Consider the following 11,156-nt stretch of genomic DNA (forward strand, 5'->3'; position numbering starts at 1 on the left):
TTTTTGTTTGTTTGTTTTTTAACAAAATGTACAGCACTTGGTCGTGACGAGTTGATGTGAAGTTTGTTTAATCACAAAGAGTTTGCGTCATCTTGTGGCTAAACAGAAACATTGCATTTTGTTACTGTTCAATTTAAAACCCAAATTCGAGACTGTCAGCTTTAGATAAGACGCCAGGGGGCCCAAGTCAACAGGGTGAGATGTACAAGGGCCACTGGGACAAAACGCCATAACTTCTGTTTTTCATTCAAATTCAATAAGTTAAGTGCCATCCAGGCTTTGATTTCCTCCTGTCACACACACACACACACACACACACACACACACACACACACACTGACACACACACACACACACTGACGCACGCACACACACACACACACACACAAGTGACCGTAGGGAGAAAGCATATTTTTTCCTTCTGCTTAGCAGGACAACATAGATCTGTTATCCGCATAGCAGTGCGTGGACAATCACTCCATAGCCCCGACTTTGTATGCAAGCCTTTTAAAAGTCTACAAATCTGTCTAATATGATCCTTTTCTATTTTTTTTCTGTCATGTGGATTAATGTATTAGTAAACCGACACCTGGTCCAAGGAATAAGCGAACAAAGCACCTGCTTGGGGCACCGTGTCTACTAGGGGGACCCTAGGAGCAATTAACTCATTCACTGCCATTGACGGCTACAGACATAAAAAATTAATTTGAACTATTTCTATTAGTTTAATTTATTTTTTCACTTTTGTTAACAAGAGTATGAAAACCTAGGGGGGAAAATTATTGTACATTTTAAAAAGATATAACATTTGTGATTAATCGTGAGTTAACTAGTGAAGTCATGCGATTAATTACAGAAAAAAATAATCACCTGATCACCTAATTCTTAATAATCTTTTCTTCTTTCTTTTTTTTAATAATTTTTTTTCAATAATCTTTTTTTTTTTAAGAAAAGATTATTTTAAATTAGGGGTGTCAGGAGATTAAATGTTTTAATCATAATTAATTGCATGACTTCACTAGTTAATTCAATCAATTTAATTCATTAATTTTTAAAAGAAAAAAGCAATTTTCAAATTCCAAGTAAAGCAAAAGAATGAAAGGGGACAGAAAGAAGTAAAACTGTTTTTGTCTGCCCCTGATCAACTAAAAAACAAAACAAAAAACTCACGATTAATCACAAATTTTGTATCTGTTCTAAATGTACAATAAAAATAACCTAGGTTTTCATACTCTTGTTAACAAAAGTGGGAAAAATGTTAAACTAATAGAAATAGTTCAAATGATTTTTTGACGTCTATAGCCGTCAATAGCAGTGAATGAGTTAACTGTCAACAGAAACTAGAGTAGTATATATTTTTATTAATAATATGTAGGAAGAAACAAGGTTATTTTAGTTTATTTTACGAAAACTAACACAAAAAAGTAAAACTAAAATTCCAAAAACAATTTCATTGACAAAATGAAATAAAAACGAAAATGTTTTTAAAAAATTAAAACTAACTAAAACAAAATTTTATGTTTACAAAACTAACTAAAACTAACTATAATTATAGCGAAATTTTTGTCTATGGTAATTATTTTTAATGAATGAGCCTTCGGCGTGATTTGAACCCTAGAGAACCCACAGGTTCAAATTTGGCCCCTGTTAATTCTGCTACCCAAATAACAAACTTTTTTTTGGACAAATTTAACTTCAACGGTCCAAAGTGCCACTTCTGACCCATGCATAGAGCCATCTAGTGTATGCATATTGAACTCACATGAGCCAAAGTGGCAGTGACAAAATGGCTTGCAACATGCTGGCTAAAGACTTGAAATAAATTCATTACTATAATAAATTTTACTAAATTACCCCAGTAGTTCAGTTTGAGAGTTGGTGTAGACAATGTGGTAAAAAAGTTTCCTGATTTTGCATGCTCCCAATTGAGAAATTATTGGCAACAAAAAAAATCCAATACACAGAAACTGTGAGAAAAATAACCACATGTCGAAGTGCAACTTGATAACTGACATAGAACTGTCCAAGAAAGGCCATGGATCCTACAATTATCAAATCAAGTCCAATGCCAACACTGTTTGTTTGAAATGGCAAAAATATGCTGGACCAGAGCCTTTTGATGTTCATTTTGACCAAATCGGCCATTGGCCCGTCAATGGGGAAAATCGCCGTTGGTGTGTAAGGATCTCAAAACTGAAATGTGCTGTGAAAAATGTGCAGTTTCTCTCTGCATTAAAAAAAAGGGTTAAAAAAATACATTTTTCAAAGAATACCACAATGTCTAGTGTGAGTACCTCTCTCTAGCAGAACAGATTCTTGGATCAGAAAGACCAATTGTGTTTGTTTGTTTTTTCCCAGCAGTGATTTTGTCTCATGTTTCCATTGGCCAAAGTGTGTTTGCACATTTGAAATCCAGTTCTAACATGCAATAAATAAAGCAAAACACTTTGTTCAATGTAACTGTGTATTTGATTAGTTATTTTCCTAAATTAAAAATAGTTTGCACTGACAGTGTTTGTTCTTTGAAATTATACTCCTAAATCCCAATGGGTCAAATTTTGCCCAAATCCTAAATTAGAGTCATTTAATGCATAGTTCATAATTTTCCAAAGAAGAAAAAAGAACTTGGGTTCTCAAGGGTTAAATGTGATTTTAAGTATAATGATTTTGAAAGTAACCGGAATAAGGACGTTTGAAAATGTGTCACACAGAAGTGACATAATCTAACAGCAGCCAGTAGAAAAGCACCTTTAGATGACATCACTCCTAGGCGACAATTTTGCCTGCTTGACTTTTGGCTCCAATGGCTCGGCTTGCCTGCTTTTTCATTTAATTCAGCCGAAATGCAACGCTAAGTAAGAAATGTGTTACTTTTTTCATTTTACCATGGTGTTTATTAAATATTGCGCACAAGTAATGCACTTTAAAAAGAAGAAAAACAACTAACACTGAAAGTTAACTAACCAAAACTAATAAAAACTAACAGAAACACCCTGAAAACTAATTAAAACTAAATAAATAAATAAAGGGGAAAAAAGAACATGAAACAAAATAAAAACGAAATAAAATGAAAATCCCAAACTATAATAACCCCCTGGGAAGAACAGAGTAAATGAATAAAAGGTAAATGTTTGAATTAAGGTAGCTTATTTTAATTTTTTTAACTAAAGTTATTGCAAATTTTTACATAATTTTGTGGCGTAATTATTTGTTTTAAAGCCATTTTTCACTTTCTTTGAACCCACCAATCCAGACCAAATATTGCGCACAAGTAATGCACTTTAAAAAGAAGAAAAACAACTAATACTGAAAGTTAACTAACCAAAACTAAGCATTTTTTTTAAAAAATAGCTAGAACTAATAAAAACTAACAGAAACACCCTGAAAACTAATTAAAACTAAATAAATAAATAAAGGGGAAAAAATAACTTGAAGCAAAATAAAAACGAAATAAAATGAAAATCCCAAACTATAATAACCCCCTGGGAAGAACAGAGTAAATGAATAAAAGGTAAATGTTTGAATTAAGGTAGCTTATTTTTGTCACACCGCGGTGAGGGTGTCTTGTCATTTCCTGTTTTATTGTGAAAAGTCTGACTCCTCTCGTTTCAGGTCACTTGCCCTTCCTCGTGTGGTGTCTGTGTCAACCCTGATTGTTTCCACCTGTTCCCCATTACCCTCATGTGTTAAATAGTCTGCGTTTTCCCTGTCTTGTGCCGAAGTGTTTTCGTTTGAGCCACTGAAGCCTGCCATAGACCACAGCCTTGATATCCAATTGCCTTGTTGCCTTTATTTGCCTTGTCTCGTGAGAGAACCTTTGTTTGTAATTTTGTATAGCTTAGTTTTGTTTAGTCATAGAGTGATTTTTGTTTTTGAATGTAGTTGTGAACTTCCTCCCTTTTGGAGCGCTTTCAGTTAATGTTTGTATAGTCTTTATTTTTCCTCTCTCATTGAAGAGCCTTTGTTTTGTTAATTAAAAGCTGCTTTACCCTCCACCTCTTCCTCTGCGTCTGAGTCCAAAACAGCCTCGTTGTGTCAGAACACTTCGGCCAGCATGGACTCAGCAGAAAGAGAGCAATGGATCGCAGCTTTGCGGGCTCAGGATGCCCGTCTACGCAGACAGGAGGAGTTTCAGACCGCCATGGCAACGCAAATGACTGAGCTTTCAGCTCAGATTCCGGGTGCTCGAAGTCGCACCAATAGCCCTCTGGCCGAGCCAGAGACTCAAGCTACCTTGCCGATCCTACCCGTGCCATATACCGGATCAGGGATCAAGTTAGCCTCTCCTGAGCGATTCTCTGGAGAGCCAGGACAATGCAAGGCCTTTTTAACAGACTGTGACATTCATTTTGAGTACTCCCCCCAGGCTTTTCCCACAGATCGTTCAAGGGTGGCTTTCATGATCTCTCACCTGACTGGAAGAGCCAGAGCCTGGGCCACGGCAGAGTGGGCCCGCGGTTCCCCACTTTGCAGCTCCGCCCCGAAATTCCGAGCCGCTCTTCAGGGAGTCTTTGACCCAGCCTGTTCCGACCGAGAAAAGGCCCGGCAGCTAAGCAGTCTGATCCAAGGAAGGGACTCCGTGAGTGACTATGCCATACGCTTCCGCACTCTTGCGGCAGAGAGTGGCTGGAACACCACGGCGCTCTACGACGTTTTTCTCAAGGGCCTGACAACGTCCATCCAGGAGCTTCTCATCGCAGTCGATCTTCCACCGGATTTGGACTCCCTCATCGCCCTGGCCATACGGACGGATCATCGGCTGCAGGAGGTGACGCAGAGCCGCGCTCGCCGGACCAGGACAATGGAGGGTTTCCCGCGCTTCTCAACATCAGGGGGGTCAGCTCCTCTCGGATCTCTGTCAGTTCAGCGCCAACCAGCTCCCGCGCAGCCAGAGGAAGAGCCCATGCAACTGGGCAGAGCGCGGATCTTGCTGGAGGAGAGACGGCGTCGACAGCGGGAAGGGCTGTGTTTCTACTGCGGGAACCGAGATCACCTCGTGGTCGCCTGCCCAGCCAAAAGGACCCAAGAGGTGAGTCAAGTCACGACTCTGGCGGCGGCTCCACGCAGACTCACGTCAGTGAGGATCAACCATCACACCACTCCCACAGACCTCTATGCCCTGATAGATTCTGGGGCCGACGAGAGCCTAATTGACTGGGGGCTGGTGAGACATTTAGGAGCCAAGACTGAGCCGTTAATCAAGCCCATTAAGGCTAGGGCCCTGAATGGAAGTGAACTATTTATTATTACGCACATCACAGAACCCATCCAGCTCCAAGTCGGCAAACATAAGGAGCACCTAGTTTTTCAGTCTCCTTCACGGACCCTGGTCCTAGGACACCCTTGGTTGTGTGAACACAATCCCCATGTAGACTGGGTAACTGGCGAAGTTCTGGGATGGGGAAAGAATTGTGTGAGCCATGGGATTGGTTCACCAAACCGAGAAGTAGACATCACCACGGTTGATCACATTTCTGTCAAATCCTTCACAGACGCAGAATACCCGAATTTGAGTGCCGTGCCTCCATGCTACCATCACCTCCAGGAGATCTTCAGTAAGACCAAGGCCATGTCGCTCCCACCCCATCGTGCCTATGACTGTGCCATAGAACTGATTCCTGGTTCCACCATTCCCAAGGGACGCCTATATTCTGTTTCAGGACCAGAGAAGGTGGCCCTTAGGGATTACATCGAAACTTCTCTGAAGGTTGGACTGATTCGTCCTTCCTCATCACCAGCGGGAGCAGGTTTCTTTTTTGTGGGGAAGAAAGATGGTTCCTTACGGTCATGTATAGACTATAGCCCCCTTAATGACATTACGATAAAGAACCGCTACCCTCTTCCTCTCATGTCCTCCGTCTTTGAAAATCTCCAACAAGCCACGATCTTTACTAAATTGGACTTGCGCAACGCCAACCACCTCATTAGGATCCGAGAGGGGGATGAGTGGAAGACAGGGTTCAATACACCTAGTGGCCATTATGAATACCTGGTCATGCCCTTCGGACTCACTAACGCTCCAGCAGTGTTCCAGGCCATGATCAATGACGTGTTGAGAGACTTTCTGGACCAGTTTGTATATGTTTATTTAGACGACATACTCATATACTCGACAGATCTAGCCACTCATCAGATCCATGTTTCCAAGGTTCTTCAAAGACTGCTGGAGCACAAACTGTATGTTAAGGCCGAGAAATGCGTCTTTCATGCTGGAACCATCTCTTTTTTGGGTTTCGTCATAGCTCCGGGGAGGGTTCAGATGGACCCGGCTAAAACTAGGGCTGTGACGGAGTGGCCCACTCCTGTTAGCCGCAAGAAGGTTCAGCAGTTCCTCGGGTTCGCAAACTTCTACAGACGCTTCATCAGAGGGTTCAGCGCAATAGCTGCCCCTCTGCATGCCCTCACCTCCACTCTGGTGAGGTTCAGTTGGTCACCGGCGGCTGAAGCCGCTTTTGAAGAACTCAAGAAACGATTTGTCACAGCTCCGATCCTCATAGTACCAGATCCACAGCGGCAATTCATGGTGGAGGTGGATGCATCCAATGAGGGGATCGGGGCTGTCGTGTCTCAACGCGCAGAGAAGGATGGAAAGATGCACCCCTGTGCATTCTTTTCACGACGATTATCCAAGGCCGAGCGGAACTATGACGTTGGGGACAAAGAGCTTCTGGCCGTCAAGCTTGCTCTGGAAGAGTGGAGGCACTGGCTTGAGGGGGCAAAGCATCCATTCGTGGTCTGGACCGATCACAAGAACCTGGAATATATACGCAAAGCCAAGAGACTCAACTCACGCCAGGCCCGATGGGCACTGTTCTTCAATCGGTTTTCCTTCTCTCTCACTTACAGGCCAGGGTCCCAAAACGTCAAACCCGACGCCCTGTCCCGTCTCTACGATCCTGAGCCGGTAACTAAAGAACCAGAGACCATCCTTTCGCCGGACTGTGTGATTGGAGCCGTGACATGGCCTATCGAGAGAGAAGTGAAACAAGCCAACGGGGAGGCAACCCCACCAGAAGGGTGCCCGGCGAATAGGCTTTTTGTTCCAGAGCAGCTGCGCCCACAGGTGATCCATTGGGGTCACACCTCGCTTCTATCCTGTCATCCGGGAGTTCGACGGACAATTTACGCCATCTCCCGGCGTTTCTGGTGGCCTTCCATGGAACCGGAGGTCCGGGAGTACATCGAGGCCTGCTCGGTATGTGCTCGAAACAAGACATCCACCAGATCGCGCATGGGTCTGCTACAGCCTCTTCCCATTCCTTCTCGACCATGGGCTGAAATTTCCCTGGATTTTGTCACGGGACTTCCTCTCTCCAAAGGAAAGACCACCGTTCTCACAGTAGTTGACCGATTTTCTAAGATGGTCCGATTCTTAGCCTTGTCAAAGCTTCCCTCAGCCAAGGAAACGGCTGAGGTCATGATTAAACACGTTTTTCGAGTTTACGGGTTCCCTAGAGACATTGTGTCGGATCGGGGGCCCCAGTTTGTGTCATGCTTTTGGAAGGAATTTTGCCGCCTAATAGGCGCCAAAGCCAGCCTAACCTCAGGGTACCACCCTGAGGCTAACGGTCAGTCGGAACGTCTCAACCAGCAGCTGGAAACCGGTTTAAGGTGCCTTGTATCTCAGAACCCGGCATCGTGGAGCAAACACCTGGTTTGGGTTGAGTTTGCCCATAACTCCCTGCCCACCTCTGCTACTGGACTCACCCCCTTCAAATGTGTTTTTGGATACGACCCTCCTTTTTTTCCTAACCTAGAGTCTGAGGCCTCTGTTCCCTCAGCCCATGCCTTGGTCCGTCGTTGCCATCGCGTCTGGGCAGCCGCTCGGCAGGTTCTGGAGCGCCAGAGGGACAGAGGCAAGCGAGCAGCGGATCGGAAAAGGAGACCTGCTCCAGTATACCAGCCAGGGAACAAAGTGTGGTTGTCAGCCAAACATCTGCATTTAAAGGTGCCATGCCAAAAGTTGGCGCCTCGGTTTGTGGGCCCATACCCCATCTCCAAGGTGACCAACCCGGCCGCGGTCCGTCTTCGCCTGCCTCGGTCCTTGCGTGTTCACCCAACGTTCCACGTAAGCCAAGTCAAGCCAGTCAAGGAGAGTTCTCTGGTTCCGGCTCCTACGCCCCCGCCGCCTCCTGTGATTGTGGATGGGGGGCCCATCTACAAAGTCAAGCGATTGCTGGCCGTCCGCAAGCGGGGCCGGGGCAGGCAGTTCTTGGTGGACTGGGAGGGGTATGGGCCCGAGGAAAGACAGTGGATACCTTCCCGCTTCATCATGGATGACTCTCTAATTGAAGACTTTTTTAGGGATCATCCTGACCAGCCTGGGCCGTCAGGAGTCGGCCCTAGGGGGAGGGGTACTGTCACACCGCGGTGAGGGTGTCTTGTCATTTCCTGTTTTATTGTGAAAAGTCTGACTCCTCTCGTTTCAGGTCACTTGCCCTTCCTCGTGTGGTGTCTGTGTCAACCCTGATTGTTTCCACCTGTTCCCCATTACCCTCATGTGTTAAATAGTCTGCGTTTTCCCTGTCTTGTGCCGAAGTGTTTTCGTTTGAGCCACTGAAGCCTGCCATAGACCACAGCCTTGATATCCAATTGCCTTGTTGCCTTTATTTGCCTTGTCTCGTGAGAGAACCTTTGTTTGTAATTTTGTATAGCTTAGTTTTGTTTAGTCATAGAGTGATTTTTGTTTTTGAATGTAGTTGTGAACTTCCTCCCTTTTGGAGCGCTTTCAGTTAATGTTTGTATAGTCTTTATTTTTCCTCTCTCATTGAAGAGCCTTTGTTTTGTTAATTAAAAGCTGCTTTACCCTCCACCTCTTCCTCTGCGTCTGAGTCCAAAACAGCCTCGTTGTGTCAATTTTTATTTTTTTAACTAAAGTTATTGCAAATTTTTACATAATTTTGTGGCGTAATTATTTGTTTTAAAGCCATTTTTCACTTTGTTTGAACCCACCAATCCAGACCAAATATTGCGCACAAGTAATGCACTTTAAAAAGAAGAAAAACAACTAATACTGAAAGTTAACTAACCAAAACTAAGCTTTTTTTTTTAAATAGCGAGAACTAATAAAAACTAACAAACACCCTGAAAACTAAATAAATAAAAAAAAAAGGGAAAAAAATAACTCGAAATAAAATGAAAATCCCAAACTATAATAACCCCCTGGGAAGAACAGAGTAAATAAATAAAAGGTAAATGTTTGAATTAAGGTAGTTTATTTTTTTAAATAATTATACATACATACATAATTCTGTGGCGTAATTATTTGTTTTAAAGCCATTTTTCACTTTGTTTGAACCCACCAATCCAGACCAAATGCATTGGCTGCGCCTCGAAATTCTGTCCATAAAGGTTATGAACAGAATCTGTGACAAAGGGCAGCCATGGTGGAGTAAGGGGGAATATTCTGAACTATGGTTTGGCGCATGGGCACAAACAGTCAGGGCCCGTCCCACTGTGATTTCTTATTTTGAATTCCCAGGGTGTCGAAGTGATGAATGCACTCCTGTTGAGTTTTCTATTAGCTGGCAGGAGATGCATGTGTTGACTCAGTAGTCAGTACGAGAACACTGTTTACCTTTTAGTGACATCATAGCGTCTCTTCCCGCCCCCGTGTGGACTTTATCCTCACAATTTTATCTCAAAACAACTCCAGGAAGTATTTTCTCTTTAACAACATTATAGGCATTGTACCATTATAATTGGTTGTCTACAGATTACAAACATTCGTTTGCCAGTCATGTGTAACGTAACTTTAAATCACAGCTTCACCTTTTGCCTAGTTTGCCAAAATGAAACTTGATTGTCATTGTGTAAGCGCAAGGAAACAGGCCATAAATCATATATTCCATCAATGGCGTGTGAGTGCGCCCACGTCCGCGTGTTCGCCTGGAGGAGACATGCACATGTTGTCGCACGCCTTGCGTCTTAGGAGGCGAGGTCTCAGATCTTGTTTAGCTTGTTCCGTGAGGTTAAAATAAATGAAAAGGAGAGGAAAAGATTGGGGAGGAAGGCAGATCACAGAATTCGCCAACGTCTCTATTTCCTCACAGAGCAGGCGCATGCCGATAACGTTAATACTGTCTGTGTAAGCGATTGTATTTCATTTGAGGAGAAAGGGGAGACAATATGGAAGATTTACTTGTTGGTTCTAAAAATAGTTGAGCCTCTGGAGTGTCTGCGTACTCATTGAGTGTGAAATTACAAACCCAACTAAATCATTTAGTCCCGAAAATGTGTCTGAGCAGTGAGCAAGCAAGTCATTCTGAATTGTTACACCCACATTTGGCTAATTCGGTTAAAATAGCCACAAGCACTGACGTTCTCCTCCCACAATTTCACAGCCAGCGAAGATCCAGATGAACTTTCAAGAACGACGTACCAGACTAAGCTGTCTGACTGTCACAGTCAGAGCTGCAATGTTAGCACAGATTAGCATTAGCTAACAATGTCAAGTGTTGCTTTGCTTTGTTCGAATAAATGACCTGTAGACTCAGTACAACTCTTGCATTAAAACTACATTGTCCCTGTTAAACACCTCTGAATGGAAATGTGGTGTAGTAGTAAAGGGTTTCCCTCTCTTTGACGTGTTAACTTTGTTAGCCAGCTTAACCCTTCCCTTACCAAAAAGTAGTAGACTTTAAATACATAATATCAAGTAAACTCATTGGGACTAAATGTGCCCACTTTAGTACACTTAAAAGTATATTCAAGTGTATTATAAAGTATATTAACCCTCCAAATCCAAACTACACTTGTTTTTCAAATCATCGTAATTCCTGAACCGCTAGCGCTAACAATGTAATTCCAACGGCTTCTGAAAGCAGAGAAGCGGTTTACGTGGATACCACATACATTACATTAGAAAATGTCCACAGATTTTCATGTGTGGAGGAAGGGGAAGCGCTGTGTCATAGAGGAGAGTGACGCATGAGACAGGAGATGACGCAAGTCTTGCAAAGCAACGTATCCACGCAACGTATCTGAAAGCGGAGAAGTGGAGAAAAAAAAACTGAAAACAATAAAAACAGGCTATGATAACAGTACTAAACATTTTTATAGTATATTTAAGTACACTATTCTGTATACTTAAATATACTTGAAACAAGGCATACTTTGTGGTATAGTTATGTCTACGGTTTAGTTTACAGCAAAAA

This window comes from Vanacampus margaritifer, chromosome 16 (assembly GCF_051991255.1).
Source record: "Vanacampus margaritifer isolate UIUO_Vmar chromosome 16, RoL_Vmar_1.0, whole genome shotgun sequence".
Classification (NCBI taxonomy): Eukaryota; Metazoa; Chordata; class Actinopteri; order Syngnathiformes; family Syngnathidae; genus Vanacampus; species Vanacampus margaritifer.